Source organism: Lonchura striata, chromosome Z (assembly GCF_046129695.1).
Source record: "Lonchura striata isolate bLonStr1 chromosome Z, bLonStr1.mat, whole genome shotgun sequence".
In the NCBI taxonomy this organism is placed as follows: Eukaryota; Metazoa; Chordata; class Aves; order Passeriformes; family Estrildidae; genus Lonchura; species Lonchura striata.
In genome coordinates, this window is record NC_134642.1 from 12,481,286 (window position 1) to 12,506,763 (window position 25,478).

General features: G+C 39.0%; 1 protein-coding gene across 8 annotated transcripts in view; it reads left to right on the forward strand.

The window, feature by feature from the left end:
- The window catches only part of LHFPL2 (LHFPL tetraspan subfamily member 2), a 133,220-nt gene that overhangs the window by 10,571 nt on the left and 97,171 nt on the right, over nt 1-25,478 (forward strand). For 3 of the 8 annotated variants that reach the window (XM_021547259.2, XM_021547256.2, XM_077790226.1), the window contains exon 1: nt 1,597-1,763. The exons of 1 other annotated variant lie outside the window; for it this stretch is intronic. The gene's annotated coding sequence lies outside the window, so the exon portion shown is untranslated. Of the gene's footprint in view, nt 1-1,596; nt 1,764-15,604; nt 15,658-25,478 lie in introns of those variants that run through there. 4 more of the 8 variants (XM_021547263.2, XM_021547261.2, XM_021547260.2 and 1 more) reach the window with 4 other exon arrangements.

Genomic DNA, 25,478 nt, shown 5'->3' on the forward strand with positions numbered 1-25,478 from the left:
TTAAAGTGGCTGCTCTCAAAGGTCACAGAAAGTTCAGCTTTACAAAGACACCCTTATTTTGTAGAAAATGAATTTTCAGACTCTCTAATGGGAACATTCAAAACTGTCTCTAATAAAACTTTTTTTAGAATGTTTCATTTGATGACTTGTCCAGAAAGAGGAAAAGTAATGTAAGAACAGAAGTTTGGACAATAATCGGACATGAAAACATATGCTCTGTTTTTGCTAAGTGTAGAGACTTGCATATGTTTTTCTTGTTTTTGCCATAGGAACATAATTATTGGAGTTTTGTATTTTTTTTTTCCCTCAACCTATGTACCTGGGAAAACATTTTCTGACTTTTGGTTTTCTGATCATCAGACAACAATTAAAAAAGCACAGGTCCAGCAACTGGGTCCAGTCAGATGGAATATCTCTTGCAGAGCTGAAGACTTTGGAGTCCCAAGCAGTCAACAGGATCAGCCTGCACTGATTGCTCTGTATTATGGCAATAAAAGGATAATTTAGTTTTAGCCAAAAGACATAGCTTCAAGTAAATGCAGTGTTTGTGAAAGATACTGTTCTGATAGCAGTGAAAAGAGAACTCCTTACTGTTTCCCAGGAGGACAGCTTTAGCCGCAGCAAATCACTGGTGCACTGGTGTACCACTTCGCTTATGTCTCTGAGATACCCAGAGTGATTTATTTTACTGACCAACTTAGCAGCTGATTTTATCTGTTGCAACAGCCAGTTCCAATCTAGCAAGTGAAGCTGACACTGAGATGAGCTGTATGAAGTTAGACACCTGTCATCCACTTAACAACGAGCAGCGTATTACACACGGGTGCAACAGTGTGGGATAGCAGAGGCATGCAGAGACATGTCCAAGCCTAAACCTTAATTTTCCCTGCAGATGCTTTAAATGAGTGTCACTGCTTATAGACACGTATGTGCTTGGCATTAGACATCTCAAGATATGTTAAAAATTACAAAGTTCTAGAAAAGCCTGGGTCATCAGAGTGTTGCTTTGAAACTGGAAGAGTGTTAAAGATGATTTTAAAGGGATAACAGTGGGAAATTATTTGTTCTGAGGGAGGTTGGAAATTGAAAACAGAAGCATTGTGGACTTTTTAGACATTCTCTTGCAATATAAATTGTATTTCTGAAGGTGTACACTAAGAGGAATTCTGGACAGAAGGAGTTGCTGTTTACCACTCCTGCTTTCCATTCAGCGCATCCACTGTGGCGTGGTCCGGTGGTCCGGTGGGGCAGACCGTGATGCGACGTGCACTAGGCAACACAGGGCCTGACCCTTCAGACGTGCTGCCCAGCCCGTTCTCAGCCTGTCTGTCGGACGGGGCAGATGGCGAACCCTTGGGTACTCAAACGCCAGGACGGCGGGGCAGCAGTTTTTTGCGCTGTTTCCAGAGGCTCTCCCGGCTGCGGCAGTGCCCGGGGCACGCCAGCCCGCCACGGCCGCGGTGCCTCCAGGGCCCGGCCCCGCTCTGGGCGCTTCCCGCGGCCGGCGGTGCGGAGCGGGGGACGTCAGTGTGAGGGGGCCGGTCCTGGGCAGGGCGCCCGCGTCCCGTCCCTCCCCGCCCCTCGCCGCGGCTCCCTCCCTCCGGCTGGGGGCGGCCGGGTCGGCACTCGCCGGGATCCCATTCCTCCTCCCTCGGTGCATGGTCGCGGCGGGAGCGGAGGAGGGTGAGCCCGGCGGGGCGCGGGCCGGAGGCGGCGGCGGGAGCGGAGCCTCAGCGCGGAGGAGCCGCCTCTGCCCGGCAGCGGTGAGGCAGCGCCACCGCCGAAGTTGTGCGGAGCTGGGAGGACGGGAGGGAGGCCGGGGACCGCTGGCCGCGCTTCCATTCATTGCCCGAGCGGCGGCCGGGCTGCTGCTTCTCGCGGGCCAGGGCTGTAGCCTTAGGGACAGGCCGGGGCACGGCGCGGAGTGGCGGCAGGGACGGGGCTGTGGCGCCGGCGAGAGCCGCCCGGCCACCGCCGGGGCAGCGGCGGAGCGGGAGGGCACCCGGGCGCCTTCCCCGCGGGGAGCGCGGCGGGGACCAGGGCGCGACCCGGCGAGGCGGCCGCCAGCCTGCCTCCTTCCCTCGCTCCCTCCTTCCCTCGCTCCCTCCTTCCCCGCTCCCCCTTCCCGCTCCCGTCCCTCCCGCGCGGCGGTCCTGCCGAGCAGCGCTCCCGGCCGCACACGGCTCTCCCGGCCGGCGGACGGGGCTCCGCGGGGCGGCCGCGCTCCCGCACACTCGGCTCCGCGGGGCGGCCGCGCTCCCTCCGCGCCGTGAGGAGCGGGGCGGGGCCGGCGGGCACCGCCCGTCGGGGGGCCCCGCCGGCTTCGCGCGGGGTAGCTGGACCCGGGCTGCCCGTGGCCACCCCTGGCCCGGGCACCTGCAGCCTTTCCCCGAGGGCACGGGAGCTTCTTGGCTTTCCGCGAGGTGCCTCTGGGAGCGAGGTTCAAAGCTATTCAAAGCTCACCTGGGTGCCTTCACATCGCTGACGATTTCTTCATGCCTGTCGTGTTTCTGGGACCATTTTTTGAGGGGGGGATGTATGTGTGTTTTAGTTTTCAGGGCCCTTCAGGGAAGGGCCGGAAGTAGGTGACACAGGTTACCGGTGCACTTTTTTTGGTAGTTTAGGTGTCACCCCAAAGGTGTCATTAATCCACTGGTGAGATTGGATCCCATTATTCAGAAGTTGTGGTTGCGCTGGAGCAACATCAAGTAAAACAGCATGGGCTGGCAGTGCCATGTCCAGACAAGTGCACACGCTCCCTGTACCTGGTGGCAGAGCAGCAGCCTTGCACCGTCATAGTAAGTTTACACCAAGCCAGAACTAAGTGGATGAGATGCTGTGAATGTGTGCATCCTAATGAGAGATGTATTAGTAGAAATAAATGAGCACAATTATGGGACTCCAGCCGACCTCATCCAGAAGAAATTTTTATATATCTCAATAACAAGATTTGCCTTTCTTAGTGAAATATTTTTAGGCACAATTCCAGATCCCTTAATGAAGATGTCTCCTTGGTCCCAGTCTTGCAGTGGGTTCTGACTGCTCAAGCTCATACCTGCAAGGGGCTCTGTTGTTTTCAATGGGTTTGCTTTGGTAACAGAAATGTTATGGTACTTGTAGTAATTCATAGAGACCTAAATTTATGCTGTGCACAAAGGGTGGCTAGCTGGGAAATGTCAGTGACATTATATTTTATTTTTTCTGAATCAAACATACCACAAAAATATAATCCAAATTAATCTTTGGGTATTCTTGAGTATTTTATCCATGTTCATGCATTGTTAGGTCAGGGTATAGGCAGACTGTTAAAATAGTTGTTGATGAAAGGGTTTTATCTCAGACACAGCTTCATGGGATCATTGCTCAGTTTTTAATTCCATATGCTAGTTGCAGCCACTGCAGCTTTAATCATATCGCTGCTTTCTTCACAGGATTTCTCCCTGTGAGTCATGCAGTAGGTTTAATCAGTATGTAGGAAATTGCCCACTTTATCTTTTTTTTAGTTAATTGTCTGTTTTTATTAAGCATTCTGGGAAATGTTTGCATGATGATGTACCCACACGTCAAGCAAGTAGTAGTAGCGTGTCATTTTCTTTTATGACTGTAAACCCCTGGGAAGGGATGCAGCATTGCTGTGTATGAATGTTACAGTTATTTTTATTACTTATTTAATCAAAGCATAGTTCCTCCACATCTTCTAAGACACTCTTCTTGATTGTGCTGGGCTGGTAAGTTAGGATCAGAAGTACTGCTGGCAAGGACTGAAGGAAAGGCAATAATTGCCATGATCCTTTTTCGTGTTCTAGCTTGTAGCTGTGAAGATTGCTTGTAGTGTTCTGTAATACAGTAGGACAATGACTTATTAATTGCTGTGTGTTGTTGCATCAGCAGAACCTGACTGAGATGCAGGTGACTGTTTAGTTGGCAACCAGGCAAGAAACCTGGTGTTTTATTTTGCATACAGTGTAGACATTGCTGTTTCAATAATAGTTACATGAAAAGGAGGATTCATTATTTTGCTGACTGTTTTGGAGGACAGAATTACTATTCATCAAAATTTATGTTTCCAGAAGCTTCTATTTTGTTAGACATTTGAGTACCCATTGGAGGACTCTACGGTAAAAGAGGAGCAGTGGTTGCAATGCAGGAACACAGGATGGCAGTTCCTAGCTAATGTAAGATTTCTGCAAATCAGAAGGAAAAAAAGAAACAATTTCTAGGGATTTTACCTTCAGCATCTTAAACCTAGCTTGTTACAAGATGAAAATGAAAGAGTCTTTCTACATAGAAGTAGCCCTTAGTGAAGCTGCTGTTTGCCTCAGAGCTGTTTGTTAAAGCTTGAAGTAGAAGGGTGAAGATGGCTGTCCCGCTGTCCCTAATTATCCTCACCTCCTACACACACACCCAGGCACAAGCACACAAGCTCCTCTTGTTGGCTGACCCTTCACACCATCCATCCTGTGGGGAGGAGAGCAGTGCTCAGCTTCTAAGTGCTGGTAGCAATAAGAGAAACTGTTTTATGTCCCCATTCCTTCCCTGTGAACAAGGGCTATCTGTGACTTCCTTTGTCCTGCTTTCCTCTGTGTTTTCAGTGCCTCCCGTTTCTCTCAAGGGTTCCCATTTCTCTGCTTTCTGCCTACATGATAAATAATTATGGGGTGTCAGCATTTTGAACTCATTTAGGAACAAGGAAAGAGGTGGCAAGCAGCTGGAAGATGTTACCGTGTCTCAGAGCCCTTTTCTGATGCAAAGACAATTGCTGATGTGATTGTAGTTGACAAGTCTGTTAAAATAATACCAAAGACTTTTCCCTTTTGGCTTTTCAGCTTTCTTGAAAATTGACAGGATTCTCCTGAGCTGTGGTGCCTAAAAGCTGCCCTGGGAAAGTGGAACTAACTGGATGCATTCTTCCAAAATCACTGTCTTACATACAGATGAATTGGAATAAAGCTGAATGTAGGGCATTTGTAAAGCTCAGTTTAAAAAAAATAGTATTCTTATCCCTTGCCTTTTAAAATTGCTCAGGAGCTGTGGCCAGATACTGTGAAAGCTGTCTATAAACAAGTACTGTTTCACTGTCTTGTAAGTAAAGTGATATTTTCATGCTATACGGCTGACGGAAGGTGATGCATTTTGGAAAAAAATACAGATCTGAGGTTTTAATTTCTTTTAAATTTGCCTTTGTTTCTCTTTACAACTCTAGCAGGTGAGACATTAACCATGGATAAGTATTTCAACATCAGTTAATCAGAAAGTAATCAATTTTCCCAGAAGTATTTTCCTAAAAGACATTTTTGTAGTAGGTAATTCCAAAGAAAACTAAATGCACAGTGGGAAAATAATTAAATTATAAATTTGCTGCAATGGCAAACAGCTGGCTGCAAATGTACCCCATATATGTGAATGGATTTGGAATGTATCTGAAATTCCAAACTGTGGCAATATACATAGCACTTGGACACTTACAGTATGTATCCATGACTGAATATAAATAAATTGCAGCAAAAGATATTTAGAGACTGTTGTGCTATTTACCTAATCAATAGGTTCCAGTTTCTTATTCACTAAAGTAATTCAAAAAAACTAACAAAAAACCAAAAAAAGCATGGTCTTTTGCTAAAGATTAATTTCTCCAGTTCTCGTTGTCTTCTGGTTCTCATTTTTTCAGCTTGGAGCTCTATAGTTAAGTTAGATGTGGGTTCTTCAAAGGAGAATCCAGAATATTAGAGACATTGATGCATGAGAGGAATGCTGCAGCAATTTGTTCCCTAAAATATTTCTTATGTATTTTGGTTTAGAAGTTGTTGGTTGGGGTTTCTCTAAGGGTTTCTCTGAAGCCCATGGTGAAAACACAGGAACTAAATGATAAACCATGAGAATGAAATGAGCAAAAAATGTCTTGAAGGAAGCATGATTTTGTGTTGCAGCCACTGAAAGTACTATAATGAATCCAAACACACAAGGAAGGCTTATTTTAGCTGATTTTTTCACCTTTAAGAGCTCCTAGTGCCGAGAAATGATCAATGAAGCAATATTGCTGAAGCAGCTGTACAGTCTCCTTTGTCATTGGTGTCACTGCTGTATTTCAGACTTCTTTGTCTTAACAGTGTCATCTTAAAGATGGTGAAGGTATTTTTGGACTGATGTATTCTATGTGATATCTTATATCTTACTGATGAATATGTTTTGGATTTTAATTATACACACAGTAGCAGCTTTAGAGTTGACTAAGTGATCTTCATGCTTGCTGACATCTGGCATTGCATTCATTATATGCCTTTCTTGTACATAATTTCTGAAATTCAGTAATAAGTATCAATGCTGTCATTTAGTTCCAGATCAACAGCAGTAAGTTTTGTAGATAAAATAATATAGTATGCCTTAATAGTACATCTGATACTTTACCTTAAAGTTTTGACTGTAGCTTGTCAGCCTTTTCATTCCTTTTTATCCCAAGTAAGTTTTTCTGTAAGGGTGCTTTAGGAGAAAATCCTGTGAGTTTACTAACAGAAATGGTCAATATTGTGATTGTAGCAATTGTAACCAGAACCTGGTCTGAATTGAATGTTTCATTACTTTATTAAAAGCCATGCAATTTTAAAATCTGTTTTGTTTGAGCAGTGTGACTTCTCAGGGTGGTTGAGACTTTGGTTAGCTGTGACAGGACTTTTCTTGGTTCAGCTTTCAGTGGTAATCCTTTAAACCTGTTTGGAAAGAATTACCTGTGATGTGGGAAGATAAATTCAGTCTCTGTATTTATTTGATCTTCTGCTGAGATTGCAGATAGGGTGCCAGTTGGTGCCATCTGTGTTTATAGATTTTGCAATAGTATTGACTGGGAGATTATCTGAAAGCTAAATCAGTTTACATAGGTCAGTGAATTACAGCTTGCAAGGCTTGTGTCTGGGATAATTGTAAACAAGTTTTTCATACTTTTCATTGGACTTTCATTTGTCTAAACCAGACCTGATCACTGAAGTGTGTGGTGATGATAATACCCCAGTATTATATGTTGGCAGATACATTTGTCTTTAATGGTTATGTACTCTTGTTTTGTCTCTTAGCATGTGTGTATTACTTTGATACATCATCTGCAAACAGTGTGTGGAGGGAAGGCTGTGCCAAAAATACTTTAATATATAGGGGTGAGGTTTTTATTTAATGTTTAATAAGTGATATATGTATATACAGTGTTGTAAATATAGGTACTGTTCCTACAGTTAAAGTACCTGCAGAAGAGAAGGTGCTGCAGATAAGAGCACATCAGATATTAGGAGTTTACTGACATTCTGGTTTCAGCTGAGTTAGTTATTTTCCTTCATAATAGCTGATGTAGTCCTGTGTTTTGGGTTTAGTATGAGACTGATGTTGATACCACAATGATCTTTTTGTTGTTGCTGAGCTGTAGTCACAACACCTGAAGGACTTTTCATCTTCTCATGCTCTGATAGCAAGCAGACTGGGTGAACAAGAAGTTATAAGGAGATGCAGCCATGATAGCTGACCACAATTGGCTCCAGGAATTTTTCTCACCAAGTAGCATTATGCTCAGTAATAAAGCTGGGGAAGAAGAAGATTGCAGTGATGACTGTGTCTTCCCAAGTCACTTTTACCTGTGATGGAGCCCTGCTCTATTGGTGGTTGGTGAGCACTGGCCTGCTCATGTGAAGCATTAATTCAATTCCCTGTTTTACTTTGCTTAAGTGCATGGCTTTTGCTTTATCTATTGAAGTGTCATGAGTTTTATCATTTTTCCTCTTCTGATTCTCTTCGATATCCCTGTGAGGGAGAGTGAGTGACAACTAAAGCAATATTTGTACCTTGACGGAGTTCTTTTGTGCAAAGAATGGCGGCATCTTTCTGCACAACTGTATAGTACTGATGAATAATACATACTGAAATAAGCTTGAAATATAAATATGCTTGAAATAAAAATATTGGAGAATACCTTGTGCAAATACTCTAGTTCTTGCAGCCTTCTATGAAACTTTTTTCAGAAAATAAGGCAGTACATATTCATGGTCATCATGACAATTTTGGCAATTGTAACTATTTCAGAATAGCCATCTGATAAAACCTGAATGTCATTCTGCATGGGAAGGTGTGAGTAATTTAAATTTTACAAGAAAATTTTAAATGTAAGTTCTAGTTTTAATATGGTAATATATTCTTTTATTTTGTATGTTGGAAATAGTAGCATATATTTTAATTTTATATTCAATCATATTTGTGGATATGTTTCTGTGCTTTTAGAAAATCATTTTAAGTTCAACATAAGTGGTGGGACGAATTTGGAATGATAGTCAAAGTTTCATGCATTCTTACATCTCATCACTCTCTCTCTGTGTCTGTGCATTCATTTTTCTCCAGCTAGTTTTTATCTGGTATGGCTTCCCATTTAAGTAGTTAACAAAGGTCTCAGCTTTGTCTGTTTTAGTGCTTTTAGAGGTACTAACAGACATAGTACATGACAGCTGGAATATAAGATATTCCTCAGACTGCCCAGCTGATTTTACTGCTGAGATGATAGATCATTTAGCAGAGGTATCCAGTTTGCAGGAATGTGGATGAGGTTTGTGTTGCGTATACATGTTTATTTAATCATTAGTCATGATCATGACTGCATAAAATCAATGCAATTACCTTCAACCAATCTTTACATCTAAGTGGCCCAGACCACATTCCATGACAGCCCTGACAACTTGAATTAGAGCTTGCCTTTTATTGCAGCTGATTTTGGGGTACAGAAATATCCAGCCTTTTTTGAGCTTAGTTACTGCAAGAATGCTACATGTTAATGTGAAAAAGTGAAAGTGCTGTCTAAAACAGAGCTTTAGGAAAAGTCTAATTTTTTGGTGTTTGTTTAGCCTGTATCAACAGTTTACCTTGTTTTTCTGTTGCTCATCGCATGCATTGCACAGTAGATAAACAATCCGTAAGAGTGCATTGGGGCTGTCTCGCATACGCATGTGCCCTGTACTCTGCATAGTATGTCTCCACTTCCCAACCAGATTTAAAGAATGTCAGGCAAGGTCAGAGGATAGAAGTCCATATTTTCAGCAAAACATCTCCAGCTCTTGGCTGGTAGCTCCTCATTCTTTCCACAGGCTCCTTGGAGTTGGGCAAGGAAAGGATCGCAATAAATAATATATTTGTGAGCAGGTTGTGACTTCTTTTTTTACAGAGCAGTCAACTGTGTAGCTCCCTGTAACCTTCCACCCCCCAGCTTTTTTATTTTGATGTTGTTAAATCATTGAGAGGAAGAGATTCCATCTGACATCCCAAGAAGATGATACAAAGATAAGACTGGAAGAGACCTTATGGCATCACCTACCCCATTCTTCTGCCTCAGCTTAGGATCATCTGTACTTGTCATCTGTGACTTGTTCTAAGGAACTCATTGGCCTCCCTTACCTCGTCGTGGCATGTTAAAATTTTCTTTTTGTGTTAGCCAATTAATTCCTTTCCTGTAGTAATTTAATATTACAGTTGCTCATTCTATGTCTCTCTATGACAAAGCAAGTAGTTATTTTTTTGTGTATTGTGTTTTTTTAACTGTAATAGCCTGCTTTTTTACCTCACAGGCACTGGGCTTTGTACACCAGTAATTTTTGTTGCTTTTCTTTGGGTTACCTTTCATTACTTGACATCTATTTTATTTGTCCAGTTAAGAATATATTTATCTTGATGCTCTAATGATATAGAATAAAACAGAATGGGATCTTCTTCATACTTACTGACATGATGAGGATCTTCTTTTCAGCACTGTGACTCTCTTCAGCACTTAAATTGGTGAGAAGAGACAATTGGGATGTGATGATACTTTTATAAAAACATGAAAGGCGTGGTGAGGGGTTTAGGCATAAGTTGTTCATTTTCTCTCCCAGTACAAGAACTAACGAGCATGAAAATGGAAGTAGCAGATGTTGGGTCTGGAATAGCAAAAAGAGGAGTTTGTCATGCACATATATTAAGTTGTGTAACTCCACAGGATGTTGTGGATACTGAAAATTTATACCAATTTGAAGTGAAACTGGACAAAATTAATGGAAAAAAGAATCTGTAAGGGATTATTAAATACATAAACATGACCTCTGGCTTTGAAAGTCCCTGAGCTGCAAATTATTGGAGACAAGTGTATTTGGGGAAAGTATGACTAAACGATTACACTATTCTCATGCTCTTCCCCAGACATCTGCTTTTGGCTGCTCTTGGAGACAGAGGTACTGGGTAGATGATTTGACCTGGCATAATTTTAGATTTGTCCTTTTAAATTGTAAAAACTCAAGACACATTTTTCTATGAGTTAACAGCTCAGGGTAGCATCTGCAACCCTTGTACTTTTTAGACCAAAATCCTTCAATCCATTTTCCGTGTAATTTAAGACAGAAGAACTTTCTCAATAAAACACAAAGATTACCATGAACATTTGTCTCCTGCCAGTTGGCGTCAACTGCAAATTATGTTTCATTTCAGTCATGCTAAACTGCCAGATGAGATAATACATATTGTCTCATTTAGGCAATCTAAGCAGCTATGTCTGTAATCCTAACTTGGCTTTTCTGAATTATTTTCTCCTACGTGTGTGTGAAATTGTATTTAATATGAAAGTTTTTTGGTTTTTTGCCTGTCTCCCTTCTACTAGATACATTTTAACTGCTTACATGAACACGTGCTACATGAGAGTTAAAGACTGAAAGCCTTTAAGTTTCTGATGGGGACAGAGGAGTATAGAGGGAGGAGGATGTTTTGTTACTCTTTACACTCCAGACACTGATTTACTGGCTTGATTTAGACTGTTGATTCAATAATGCATTTTTAAAGGTACTTGTAAGCTAATCAAAACCCATAACTACACAATGCAAATGTCTCATGTAAATAAAATTTTTCATCCCCAGTTTTAATGTTGACCTTATACTAGTAGGTTTTCTGCTCTGTCAGATGTTGCTCTCTGTGACTCTGACAATACTGAAACAGGTACTGTTTGTACTTTTTCAGCTAATATGAAGTTGGCTTGAATGCAGCATCCTGCACTCAAGCAAACTGGACAGAAATGTGCTTATGCCAGTGCTTGCTTGGGCATAAATTTGTATTGCATAGTGGTCATACAAAATGGTAATGTACCACATGGTTAACTGGCATTAATGAAATCACAAACGTATGTTGCACATGTCTTCTTTACTTTGCTGTCATGTTTAATACATTTTGGCTTGGTTTTCCAAAATAAGTGTGGGGGTTAAATTAACAGTGTTTTCATTCCAGACTCTGTCTGTAGGCTGCTTCATGTTTTACCCCATAAATGTTTCCTCTATTCTTGTAATATCAAATAAACAATTTTATGTTCCTCCTCTCAGTGCTTTGGGGCATGAGGAAAGGCAGTTTTGCCAGGAGGTGGAAATCCTGTGCAGTGATCATAGTGGTAGTGAGGGTGTTTTATGCCAGGTATTAGGCTGTTTTGTGTTACTGGTTGATTTCCCATATTTATCCTGTGCTACTGCAATGGAGTCTAAGTTGAAGAGGCAAGGATCATTCAGGTATTAGGAAGTTCCTTCCTGAGCCTCTATAGTCTGTAACTACATCTGCTGTTGGGGTAAATTGATCATACTTTTACTCCATACACTTTACTTCACATACCAGAGTGGGGTTTATTTGAAGTGTGTAGCTTTGGAGGTGGGAAGGGAAAGGCAACATTTTGGTTTGTGTATGTGAGACTGTTGAAGTTTGTTGTAAATAACTGTGAGTGCTCTTCTGTTATTGTTGGGATATTTGTATAAAGTATCTACTTTGATCTCTACACAGCGAGTGAACATTAATTAATGTTAGTACAGTAAAATTGTTTTCTGACTGCTTTAAGAATAGACTGTAGGAAACCCTAGGATTCTTTTGTTCGAATATCATCATTTGATACTTGCAAATATTTGAACTGATGATGTATTTGCATATAACAAATAGAATTATCTTCTCTGAAGGATTATTAAAGCTCTGCCAAATTCAGTTAGTCACAGTCAACAGCATCACAGCTGGGTATTTTGGAACTGATAAATGAAACAGTTTTTTAGGCAGTAAACTTTTCCAGCTCTTCTGTTGGACTAAAACACCTCTCCTGTATAGACAGAGAAAGATTCAGCTGTCTTTAACTGATCATACTTACAAGTGTGCCAGGTGACATGAAACTACTGTTTAGCTATCTAACTGACTTTTAGCTGAAGAATAGAGCAGCATTCTTTGCCAGAGATTCAGGAATGTATTGGAGAGGCTCACACTTTAAATGTGATCTGTGCAAATGGGGAAAAAAACCCAACAAAATGAAACAAAACAAACCAACCAAACGAACAAACAAAAAGAACCCAACTTTATAATGGTTTTTCTCCATTTAGCCTTTTGCTATTGAGTTATGCTGAAAAAAAGTATTGTATCTAGGTAGCTATCATGATTGATTGTTCATTGACCTCAGATATTCATTGAGTAATTTTTTTTCTTCCAGTGACGATGAAAAGTTCAGATTTGAGTTAAACAAACCAAATAATTTGGAAAACAAATCTTTCTCTTTCCAATGTACCTTCCTTTAATGGAAGGACTGAACAAAAAATGATCAGTATCAGTGCTATCATTGCTCTCTTGTGTTCTCTATCTGATAATGTGAAATGCTATTTAGAAGCACTGGTTAATGAAAATCTAATAGCAATAGTACATCAGACTTGTGTCTGTCTGGCCTGAGGCATCATTTATCAGCTCAAGAGAGCAGTTTATGTATAGCCATCTTTGCAAAAGTGAAATATACTCTACATTCTCTCCAAAGCCTTCAGCTGTTACAACTCATAGGAGGAAGTTGGTCTGATAACTGAGGAATGAGCACTTACTGTCCCAGTGTGTGGTGAAGTGGTTTGCCGTCTAGGGGGAAACACAGTTATCTGCTACTGACTTTTTGTGGGCTGACTTAGACCATTATATGTCCTTCCTCAGTCAAAGTCTCAGAAATACAAAGTTTCTTTTTTAGAAAGCAGAGGCTTGTTTTTAAGTTGGTTTCTTGTGGTTTTCTGCTTAGCCTCAGATGCTCAGAACATGTATCTTCTTATTTAAAGAGGAAGCAGGTATGGGCAAACATTTTTTTTTTCTAAAGGAACTGTAATTGATAAGAATAACAAAAACCACATTAAATTAAATAATAAATATAAAATATAAATATATAAAATATATAAAATAAGCATTTAATAGGGCTTAATATACAGAGATGTCTTGAAGAGTCATGTGCAGGGGTGCTGTAGTCATAAAGAGAGGAGAAGGCAGAAGGTCCAGGTGACAGTGCAAGGGGCCCCTCTTTGTGGACTTCCTTCCTCAGGACAGGGAGCATTCTCTTGTCTTTGGATAAGCCACAGGCATCTTGATTTTACTTCAGAGAAGCAAAGATAGTATCTCTTAATTTGCATTTATCTCATTAGCTGATGAGGGAAATAGTCTTTGTGCTGGTCTTGCAGTGAAGGTGGTATCCTGAGTAAGGAACAATAAATAGGTCCACCAATCTCTTCTGTCTGCTGCTTATAAATAGCATCTTGATAAAGTCTCTTTGCTGTATGCCACTGTTCAAGTTTTGCATATAACTAAATTAATTATTTGATCCTGGACAAGTCATAGCTTTGAATTTAACTAGTTTAAATTATTTTTTTCTGTTGTTTTAAGAAATGCATGCCATTAATGGTTTAATAATGTATCTGTGAGCCAAGAGAGGAATGAGCATTGCTGCTCAGCCTTGTCCTTAGTGAGTAGAAGCTGATTTTAAGCTTGAATCTTAATTTCTCCATGCATAATTTATTTTAGTTGTTTTTATTTGTGTGTGTGTGTTTTTGTTTGACTGAGATAAAGATTTAAAGCAGAAAACTATATATGGCTATAGTCATCATAAAACTATCTAGGCTGCAGAAGCTTGATATTTTTTTTGTTTTTGTTTTTTTCCTCCTTTTTTCCCTGGAGTTCACATGCCCCCACAGTGCAAGAAATGATTCAGTAGTTGGTCCCTCACACTGGATTACAGATCTCTTGAGAGTTAAGTTTTTGAAAGGCTCCTATGTAACCTATCTTATTTTGAAGATAGGGTACATTTGTTTTTTGAAAAGAGCAGACATACCTAACCTGTCAGCCAGTTGGAGGAGAAGCAGCTGTTGAATGAAAAATTTCATATTCCTTCTTCTGTAGTTTAACATGATCAGGAAGTAGTTGGTTTTCCTCTTCCTGTCTATGTAGGTTTCCTTTTGATTGTAGGCTGCCACAATATCATCCATACTCACTTCTGTGGTTGCTGACTGTGGCTCAGACACTTTGTAGTTATGAGTGCTTTTTATCTTGAAATTTTAAGAAGTAAATGAAGCAGTCAAAAGAAGACTTTGTTTTTCCTGTTTGCATTGGATTACTGAGGAGGTCAAGCCTGTGAAAAGGCCTGTAGCTATTCTTGCATCCTGAAATGCCACTGGGATATCTGATGTTGAGTCTGGCAGTGGTGGTAGTTCTTGGTGCTGGTAACCACTTGGTGAATGTCTCTCTCTCCTTTTCCAGCCATATGTAAGTGATCTGAGCATTGCCCTGGGTGGGTGAGTTGCTTCATCACTAATATGTGTGACTTTTTGGAGGGAGTGTGTGGTCCAAGAGACCTCACAGATTTCCTGAACATGGCCCACACTGTAGTTATGTCTGTTATTTATTATATCCTTTCAGAAACAGAAGATAAACTATTTTCCGTAATGACTATGTTTTTTCATATGCTTAAATGAGCTTCTGCCTGTAGAAGGGAGATATTTTGGCTCCCTTTCACTTATCTTTCTGTGTACTTATGTTTTTGTGCAGCTCAGCTGGAAGATTCACCACCTACGCATTGGTTTGTTCCACCACAAGATAGATAGCTGTTTAAATATGTGAATAGTTAAATCTTTAAACTGTCTGGAAAATATTACAAAAGCAAATGGTTGTGTGTTACAGTTTTTGTAATGTTTAATATTTATAATAATGTGATTGTTTGTTAAATTGTTAACTTTTGAGATGTATTTTGAGTTTCACAGAAAACTAGAGTCTTAATTTTGATTGATTTGACATGTGAAAAAAGTAGTGTTTGACCATAATTGGCATGCTGGACAACTAATTAATGATTTTCCAGGACAGAAGTCTGTGAAGAAAATACCAGATATAGACATCATAGTACCATCCCTCATTCAGCATTAAACGTCCCAGATTAAGTAAGAGGAAGAAACTGAGTTTTATCTTGAAATACATTACTTAGTACTATGCAGCTATGCAGTTTAGACTAAAAAGAAAATGGGTTACAGGAACCTAAATACTATTAAAGAACTAGGAAAATCTGTAAGATCTGAGTTTGAGGTAGTAATGAAAAAAGATGAGTTCCAGTTGTATGCAAAATATTCTAGTGACCAACAAAGGGGAGAAAATGTGATTCTTTCCTGTTTTATAAACACTTCTTTGTCTATTTACCTTTACGTTTGTTTGAATTGCAGGCTTTTCAAGGTACCTGTTATGAAAAGTTGTTGATGGACTCACAGGAATTAAGAAGAAGATGTCAAAAGGATCAAAGGGTTGTGGGAAGATTTATGAGGAAAACAAAACTACTTTTAATAGCCTTTTTGAACAGTGGTGAAATTAGGCCAAAGAAGCAAGGTGATAATGAAATTAAGATAATGGGAGCTGTGTGTAGTGTTACATTTTGTATTGAAATAATTTTCTCTGGAATTGTTTCCCATCAAATACCAAAAATTGCATTAGTCAGATACAATAAAATTAGATGGGTTGCTTTGTTCAAAACTCAGTGCTGCAATGAGCAGTCTTGCATTGACCTAGACTTAGCAGACTGGCTATTCCCTACCTCCAGTTTCTGAGAACCATTTGTGGTGTTTGTGTTGTTTTTTAGATGAACTTTAGCTTCATTAGTGGTGAAGTTTATTAGTTTCTTGAACTTGTGTTAGAAGTTGTAATGGAAATATTTGCCAAATATTGATTTTAATATGCAGAATCTACATATTGATACTTAGATGTGTAGGTTTATAGTTACCCCCTTTCATTCTCGGTGTCTGGAAAACTTTCATGTGTGATGATGTCAGATGGTTCATGGAAATTTTAAATGTAACCAATAGACAATGAACTTGATCAAACAAAACAAAGAAATATGACCTCTGCTTTAAAAAATGGGGCAGTGTTAATGCAGAAATTTTTTGAACAAAAGGAATAGCTGAGGTATTTCCATTCTCTTCCAAAACTTTATGACTATATCTCTTCTTATGAATTAATGAGTACTGTTCACAATGTACTTCTCAGCTAAATCAGTGACCAGCTGCATTTATAGTCACAGTGTCTTCTGGTGTTTCCTTAAGTGGTGGGTTGGCACACTGCCAGGAAGTGTGGTTCATTAAATTAATTATCCCTGGTAAATACAAATTCTTAAGTTATGAGGCACTCATTTACTTCATAATTTGAGGAAGCATTCTGTGATTCTGTCTGCTTTCATTTATTTTTATAGTTTGTGCATTTACAGTTGATGCTTTAGAAAGATAAAAGTTGCCCAAAAAATTAACACAATTGAAAGTTTGTAAAAGCAAAGTTAGTTCATCCCTTTTTACAGTTGCTTTATTCATTGCATTGTTGAAGTATTGTGCTTTTTAATTGCATGAATGGTTTGAATGGGTTGACTTTTAAAGGAACAACGAATTCCTCAACTTGTCCATATTCTGGCATGGCTGCTGCTGAGAAAAAGGGCTTCTAAGAAACTTCAGTATTCTGAAACATAACTGAGGGACATTGTTTTGCGATTAGGAAAATGTGTATTATCAGTTGGTCTTTCATTATAGCTAGTGATTTTTTTAACATGAAAATTTAAAGCACAATCTGTGGACTAATGGTTTTATTCTAAAACAGACTACAATAATATCTTTGCTTTCCTCTTCTAACAGATGATGCAAAAGTACATGTTAAATTGGACTTCATTTCGATAGGAGCAGAATAGCAGAAAGTTAAGTGGTGTCAGTTTCTTGATAAAATTTCAGGTATTGATTTTTGTATTGAAATTATGTCTGTTAAATTGAGCATCTGTCTTGTTTCAGCTGAAATGAAGATAATTGCTTCCAAAAAGTGCATGTTCACTTTAGTATCTTGAATTTTTCCTCCCCTACTCCTGGCAGTTCATCAGAGCCTGTATTTATTATTCTTTTAGTCGAGTAATGAGGCTTATGTTAAGCATTTAAGAAAGAAATGGGTGTATCTAGTAGTGGAAGGAGAGAGAGATTTACTTAAGAGATCTGTTGCTGTTTCGTGATTTTTTTGTTTTGTTGTGTTTGGTGTTTTAATGTTTTGTTTTGGGGGCTTTTGGTAGTTTTTTTTTGTTTTTGTTTGTTTGTTTTTTTCCATTTGTTTTTTTTTTTTCCTGCTTTTTGAGGGGTTTGGTTGGGAGTTTTTTGTTTGTTTTGTTTTTAGGGGTTGTTTATTTGTTTGGGTTTTTTGTGGTTGATCTGACTTTGGTAGGAGAAGAATGTTCTGAGTCTGCGTGTCAGCAGCTTTGGAGAGTGTGTCCAGTACTGGGAGTTTGTCTTGAGGTACCAAGTGAACAGGGCATATTTTTCAGTTACTTACAAAAGCCTAATTCTAATAATTTAACAAACTAATTTATTTATTTATTTATTATAGCACTGAAGACACAAATTCCAATTCTTAAAACAAGGTAATACTGTGTAACAGATACACCATGAACTGTCTGAGATACACTTTCAGATGTTTTCAGGAGAACTGTAGTTGTTATGGTGACAGGACACAGTTTTAGGGTTTTAAAAAACAAAAAGGAACTGGACTATGTTAAATAACACTATGAACATTCTATCTACTCTTTCTCTTCAGGAGGAGTTACTGTTTAATGTTGTCCAGAGCTGTATGGAGTTGTATGGAGGCCCATAATGCTGTGTTGAGCCCCTGCTGATGAGAGTTTTGGGTGTTTTTAAAGTTACATCAGAAGCTGACTGACATTTACAAGATGTAATCTTCCTTTCCTTTATAAAATTCTGCTTATGGACACTTCAAGAAAATACCAGCATCAATTATAACACAAACTGGTGCTGAAAATTTTAATAACTAGGAATAACTGTAGACAGCCTTTAGCTGTATATCTGGGTTTCAAGTTTAGGTGGATCTGTTGATCTAAGATTTAAAAAAATTATTTTTCTGTTAAGCATTGAAAGACAGATGACCCATTTGGCGGTGATGGTGTTGCAGTACCACAGAGATCTGACTGAAGTTTAGAGCCACTATTTTAAGGGTAAAAGGAGGTGAATTGAAATGTTTAGTTTCCACCCAAATTATACATTGTATATATGCTTCGGATCATATAGATGAGAGGAAATTAGTTCTGCATGTGCAGAAATGGAAATTATGGGCTGGAAATTTAATTAAAAACCCAAGTCCAGCATAGCTAACATAGTCACATTTAAAGCCCTTTTCCAATAGTAACTGCTCCATGCCCATTTTCCAAGTGTCTTAAAATTCTGAAAAAACATCAAATCTTTTATAAATTATTTGAGATCATACAGTTGCCAGAGGGCTTGTGGGTCCCAGACTCTAGTCTTTAGCTGTTGTATGCAGCTGTACAGTAGATTCTTAATTTTAAGAGCTTTGCAGAGTATGTCTTCTCATTGTGGCACAACTCAGAATGCTTCTTCAGTGCCACCTATTAAACTTCAGATGTCTGTTCATTGCTAGGATACACAGTATATCTATATTAAATCCGAAATTACAAAAATAGTAGTTTTTTTACTTTAATAATTTGTGGTTTGAATTATTCAGGAGGATAATAATCAGTGTTCTCAGAACTTTATCTCCCACCTATTTCACCTCACAGGTGACTTCAGTTTTTGGATACTGAGGAGTCAACTGCACATCTTCTTTAGGAGAAGTCAAAACTCTGCTGCTTGAGTTTCATTGTCCTGATGACTCTGCTCAAGACTATTGAGCTTTTTCTATAAGAAGCAAATTTAACTGCACATTACAGTTTAGGCATTAGTATGAATGGCATAACTGTAAATGAGAAAGCAAAACCAACAAGATATTTATAATTAATGTTGTTCAGTATTTGAAACAGACACTGTAGCGCTTATCACAAATCTGTTACAAAACAGGCTCCAGTCCAATAGTTATTGGACCTTAAACAGAATCAATTAAAATCACCAAGGCCAAAGGAAGTGCATTCAGAAAATCTGGAAAATATGAGCAGTTAAGTTCTCTGTTCTGTTAATGCTATTTACATCCCTATCCTCTTCACCTTTCCCACCAATTTATTTTTATTTTGGAGAAGTTTCAGAAGCTAGAATATGACATAAGTGTTCTGTCTCCAGTTTATTAGATTACATGTGATGACTTAATGTTGTACAGTGGACTTATGGGCTGGATCTCTGTTTTGTTATGGACTGCTGGGGAGGAGAGCTGAATGTACAGATGTGTGATGAGTGACTGTGCTGTCAGCCCTTAACAGTCAGAGTGCCCTGTCTGCCTGAGAAGGTAAGAGCAGATTGATGGTAGCAGGCACTGATACATTAGGAATTGTCACTGAGTCCCATCATTGGTAGTTTCAGTCCTGACCTTCTGCATCAAACTGTGGTAGGCAGCAATATTTTGCTTCTTGACGCAGTAGGTACTGCCTTGAAAACCATGCTCTTCTTCCGCCAGGGAAGCTGTGCTGGGTGGACTGGATAGAAATGCTGGAAAAGGCAGGCTGTGTATATGACATCGGGCTGTTTTTGGTGGGATTGAGTTAGTAGACAGTAGAATAAGTGTATAAAATTAATACTGGCTGTTACAGGCTTGTGGACAATTCATCTAATGAAAATTTCTAGTTTGTTCTTTATACAAAGTGACAAGGTCAGCTGATGGATAAAGATGTGTAGTAGACTTAGGTGAAGTACTCAACCTTTCAACAAACATTTTTTTTCACAAAGTTAACCAAAGCAAAATAAAAGTATTAGCTTTGACTTGGCTAACTGACAGGTGCCTAATGTAACTGTAAATATGGAGTTGTTCTTGTTTAGCTGGATTTACAGATAAGCTGTGTCTTTTCACTGGTCATTTTATTTGTGACAAAAATCACATTACGCATGTGAGCCTCTGGATAGTCACAAACCCAAAGCTTGCAAGGCCCCAAAGGACCCTTGTGATCAGGCAGCCTGACTTTCAGGGCAGTGGAAGCATTATAGATTTCTGGATTAAATCTTGGTCAACCTGCAACATAAAAAGAGCATTTAAAAATCATCAGTGATGGAAAAAGCCAGTGCTTTCCATGCCAATAACGTACAGCAGATAGTGAAATGACAAATAACAGAAAGCAGTGGTGATGTGGACAGGGTGGAAATTCTGAAGTCAAAGTCATCCTGATGAAAAATATGAATACCTCCATTGCCATGTCATGTGGAAATGTCACAGCTCTGAAAAGAGGGTCACAGCAGATAATCAGCTCAACATAAATTCTCAACATAGATGAAAGACCCAAGGATAAGGGAAAGACCTATCACAATTCCAGAGAATAAAAATGAGGTCTCTGCCCAGGAGTTTATATCATGTATTTGGCACTGGTAAAATTGCAACTGGAATAACCTGCTCATGTTGATGTATCATGAGATGATGTTGACTGTTACCAGAGAAAAGCCATAAAAATCTATAGTGGACTGAGATAGGCTGTCATTAAGAAAGTTAAGGCCAGTGCTAGAATCAAGATTACAGTTTGCCTCCCCACCTACCTTTCTCCACCCTGGAAAATAAACTGTAGTTAAATGCTGAATTACTTCAGTAAGTCATATGGCTTGAATTATGTAACAGTTCTGCCTTTATAGTTTGATGAGGTATGGATCTGTTTAATAGAATCATAGAATACTTTGAGTTGGATTACTTTTAAAGGTCATCTAGTCCAACCTTCCTACACTGGGCAGGGGCATCTCCAACTAGATCAAGTTGCTCGGGGATTCATCCAACCTGATATTAAATGCTTCCTGGACTGGGGAACCCATCACATCTCTGAGCAATGTGCTCCAGTGTTCCACCACCCTCACTGTAAAAGCCTTCTTCCTTATATCTAACCTGAATTTGCCCTTTTTTTAGTTTAAAACCATTGTCTCTTGTCCTGTCACTACATGCCCCTGTAAAAGTCCCTCTCTAGCTTTCTAGTAGGCCCTCTTTAAATACTGGAAGGTGCTGTAAAGTGGAGCACCGTGGAGCCTTTTAATCTCTTGGCTGAAAAACTCCAATCTCTCACCTGTTACAGGAGAGGTGCTCCAGCCCTGTCATCATTTTTGTGGCCTCCTCTGGAATTGCTCCAACAATTCCATGTCATTCCTGTGCTGAGGGAAGGGAAGTTCCAGGATGTTCCAGAAAGGGAAGGGAAGTATTAAAGCACAACATTGCTGCCACGTCAGCCAGGGACAACTGTGCTTTCTACCTGGCTTTGTTTTCTACCCTTGCTAGCTTGTGGGCTAGTCCTTCCTGCAGTGCAGTCACCTCCACATCAAAACAGTTTTTGCCACATTTATCTGGCCAAATGGACCTTACCCTTGCCAGCAACCAGTGGCCTGGGATTTCTGCCCACTCACAAGTTTGAATGCTTTTTTGGAGTCATCTCTTGTATGAAATAATATGTCCTTGAAATCATGAAATCTTGAAGATTCTCAGCATAAGTGAGAATGTTTGTAAATCCAGATAATTTCTCCAGATATGTTACTCTTCAATAATAAATCATGACAGCTGGGGGACTGCATTATTTATACCTGCCATGTCTTTTTTCCAGGCTGAAATACCAACATAGGCATCTGATTTCTGTAGAAAAAGAAAAGATACCTTCCCACTCACAATACATAGCTCCTTCATACAGAATAAAAGATAACTTTTTTTGAGATTTCATCTTTGCCATTCCATTGTATGTTGATTATAGGTGTTAGTTTTTACATAATTTAATTAGCTGAGCACTTGCCATGTCATCAGGGCTCGATTTGATTTTTGTCTTCTCTTTCTAGCATGATTTCTGCTGTTCCACAAAAAAAAACATGAAGGTTATCACACAACCCTAAAAAAGAAGTTAACATTTCTGTCGTTTTTTCTCTTCTCTGAAAAATGAGTTTAAGATTGCTTACAGTATACTAAAATAAAAACAAACCTAAATCTGATAAGTACTTTGAAGAAAATCCTGTGTACTGAGTTATGCTGTGAAAGTGTTCCTAATTCACTTTAAATATGATTTAAATATGAACTTCTAGAGATGCATCTGGATACTTAGTTTAAAAAATAGTTACTATAATGCTTTATTAGCTGATGTAACCAAGTTCAGATGTTAAAAAAAAAACAAAAAAAAAGCCTTAGCAGTGTAGACTCACCATTATTTTCAAAATATATAGTTTGAAAATAGGGTAAAAATACAAAAGGAAGTAAAAATGCTAGAAAGCAAGGCCTGGTTTTAGTTCATGTTATGATTTTTCAGAATGTGCAATGGCTCTTACCTAATGAGAAAAGGAGTAAATAATCAGTTCTTTCTAGTAATTAACTGATCTGCCTGTGGGATGATAATTAAAATGAGTCATGTATGTAAAAGGAAACGGAATCTTTCCCTTGACTCATTTTTCTTCCATTAATTTACTTTCAGAATGGCATGCTTTAAAATTCTGCCAGAAATTGATATACAATTTCTGTATACAATACAAGTGTGTTCAGTCATAAAAGTGCTGAATGCAGCTTCAAAGCAACTCCATGTTTGAATCCAAATTAGTGCTGAAAAATTTGCCACCTCATGTTACCTGATCTTAGAGCCTGCCATGTTTGTGGAGTCAGTAGAAAGAACCAGAAATCTCCAAAGGAATTGTGTGTCTTGTAGGATTAGCCCATGGACAGTGTTGCTGCTTATCTCCTGGCTACTTTTGGCCTGGTGCTACCACCTGCCTGGTGGGTGCTGGGCATCTCGACCAACATGGGATTCTCTCCTGAGGCTGTGTAGGTAAAAGAACTGTGCCTGCCCTGTAGTCCCACATCGTATTGCTTTAAGAGGTAGTCCCATAGCACTCTTTGTCAGCTGGGGTGCTTCTACTGAAAATGGATGATCTGTGTTCCCATCTCTCTGCATATTGGGGAACCCACCCATAGTCACCACCTCCAAGTGTCCTCACCACCACATCACAGAATTATCAGAAGGAAAGGAGCTGGAGATTTTTCCCATCTCACTGAAGCTTACCTGTCACCACAGGCCCCCAGCTGGGTAATAATTAGCATTGACACCATGATTGCAGAAGGCTGATCAATTGCTTTATTATAAATTATATTATCAATTGCTTTATTGTCTCATCTTATACTATATTATACTATACTTATATTACACTATACTACAGTAACAAGAACTATCACTAACTAACTAACTGGAAAACCTGTGACCCTCCTCTGAGAGTCCTTACACAGTTGTGGATCCAATTGGTCAATGAATCCAAACAACCATCACCAGAATCCAATCAAGCAATCACCTTGGGTAAACAATCTCCAGAACACATTCCACATGAGCACAAACACGGAGCAGCAGCAAGATAACAATTGTTTTTATTTTCTTTTCTCTGCTTCTCTCACAGCCTTCCCTAGGAAAATGCCTGGAAAAGTCTGTGCCTGCTCTCTCTGTGGTCAGAGAGCTGCTGCTATACTTACCCGCTTGAGAATAAGAGAGCCAAGAGGATAGAGCAAATGCTTGAAAGAACCTGGTTTTGTGCCTGCAGTTAGGAGTTTGGATTTAGCATTTCTGAGCCCTCTACTTAGGAGTATAGCTCTTTTTAGGTAACTTCTTAAATACATAAAAAAATATATGAAACTTCAGAGAGTCGGAGGAATGTGAGTCATGACAGCTATCTCATGTTTAACCAGAACATTGTTTTTTTACCAGTGACTGGTGACGAAGGCTGGTGCTAGGTTTCTGATACAGAAAAAAGTGCATGTTGAAAGTGTACATGTTTTGGCACCAGTGAAAGAAAGTCTCCAGCCCAACAGAGAGCTGACTGCTGAGCTTGCAGGGTTGTGGGGCAGGCAGGCTGGCTGCTGCACCGTTGTCTCATTAGATGTGTATTTCAGAAATCAGCTTCCTCCCAGTTCTACAGCAGGAGCAATATGATGTTAACTTTGCAATCTGAATCGTCAGCTGTGTTAGAAATTTTACTCACAGTATCACCAGAAGAGGGGAATTAAATGTTATTTGCTAGAATATGTTGGAAGGATGTCGTGTGATGCATTGCTTGTTTGTTTCACTGTGATTCATTCTTCATACTCAAGGCATGATTATCTCCAGGGAGCTAAAACCCAATGGCTCCAGTAAAAAGCAATGGAAGATGTACTGTTTGCTATACCTGACTGCTTTTATTATAGATCAAAGGGAAAGAAACCTTGAGTTTTTTTGCTGGGATTAAAGGTAAAATTCAGCTATTCTCTAGCATATCTTTTGCTTTTGGTACTTGCTTAAAGATCTTTACTTGAAGCTGTGTTAATATATGATAGTTTTTCCAAAGAGATTTTCAGAAATGATTTTTTTTTTAAGTTTAGCATTCTATAATTGGTATTCCTTTCTTGAAGAAATATTAAAAAAGCCTCTGCTTTTTGCTTGCTGAGAAAATGAGATTTGCCCAGCAGTGGAGTTCATATGTTGGAGCAGGTGATTTTTTTCAGTTTTTTTTTTTGTTTTGTTTTGTTTTTGTTTTTTTTTTTTTTTTTAAGTATGATTGTAAAGATTTTAATTGAGAAAATTAGTTTAAATTAGTTTTCTTGGATCTGGAATTCAGATCACCAGGTTCCTAATTGTAATTAATGTAAATCTTAAAAAAAGTTACTTCTGTGTAGAGTTGTTGGCTAGTAGCTATTGTATATATTTTCAGAACAAAGGAAATGAGCTGCAAATAGTGTTTTTAAATTAACTGGTTTATACTTTCTGAACATTGTAAATGTTAATCTTTAAACACATGTTATCAAGGGGTTAACTTCTCCTAAGTGGTTACTCAGGTGAAATATTTTGCCAATTAAGAAGCAGCAGATTTTATCTGACCTACTAGAGTGGGATTGTTAAAGCTTAATCATTTATAAGCTACATTTGATGTATGGGGCTGATGTTTATTGACTGAACTCTTGGGTATAACAAATTTTTTTTCTGAAGTACAGTGTGATCTAATTTTATTTCATGTTGTTGTCAGAGAAGTGTTGTGGGGTGTTTGGTTTTTGTTTGTTTTTTTTTCTTTTCAAAGCATTGAAAATACTCTAAGTTACTAATGCAGGTAACTAAACATCTGTAGAGTTTTGCTTACTAGAGATACAGATGACAGATGCACAGAAGCACAAATACATGTCTTGGAAGTGCATTCATTTGAATTAAAGCCATCTTATCTGTGGATGGGTTTAAAATTTGGACTAACTTCAAGACCGCTTCAAATTTTTCCTGTAGCTACTGGAAACTGAAC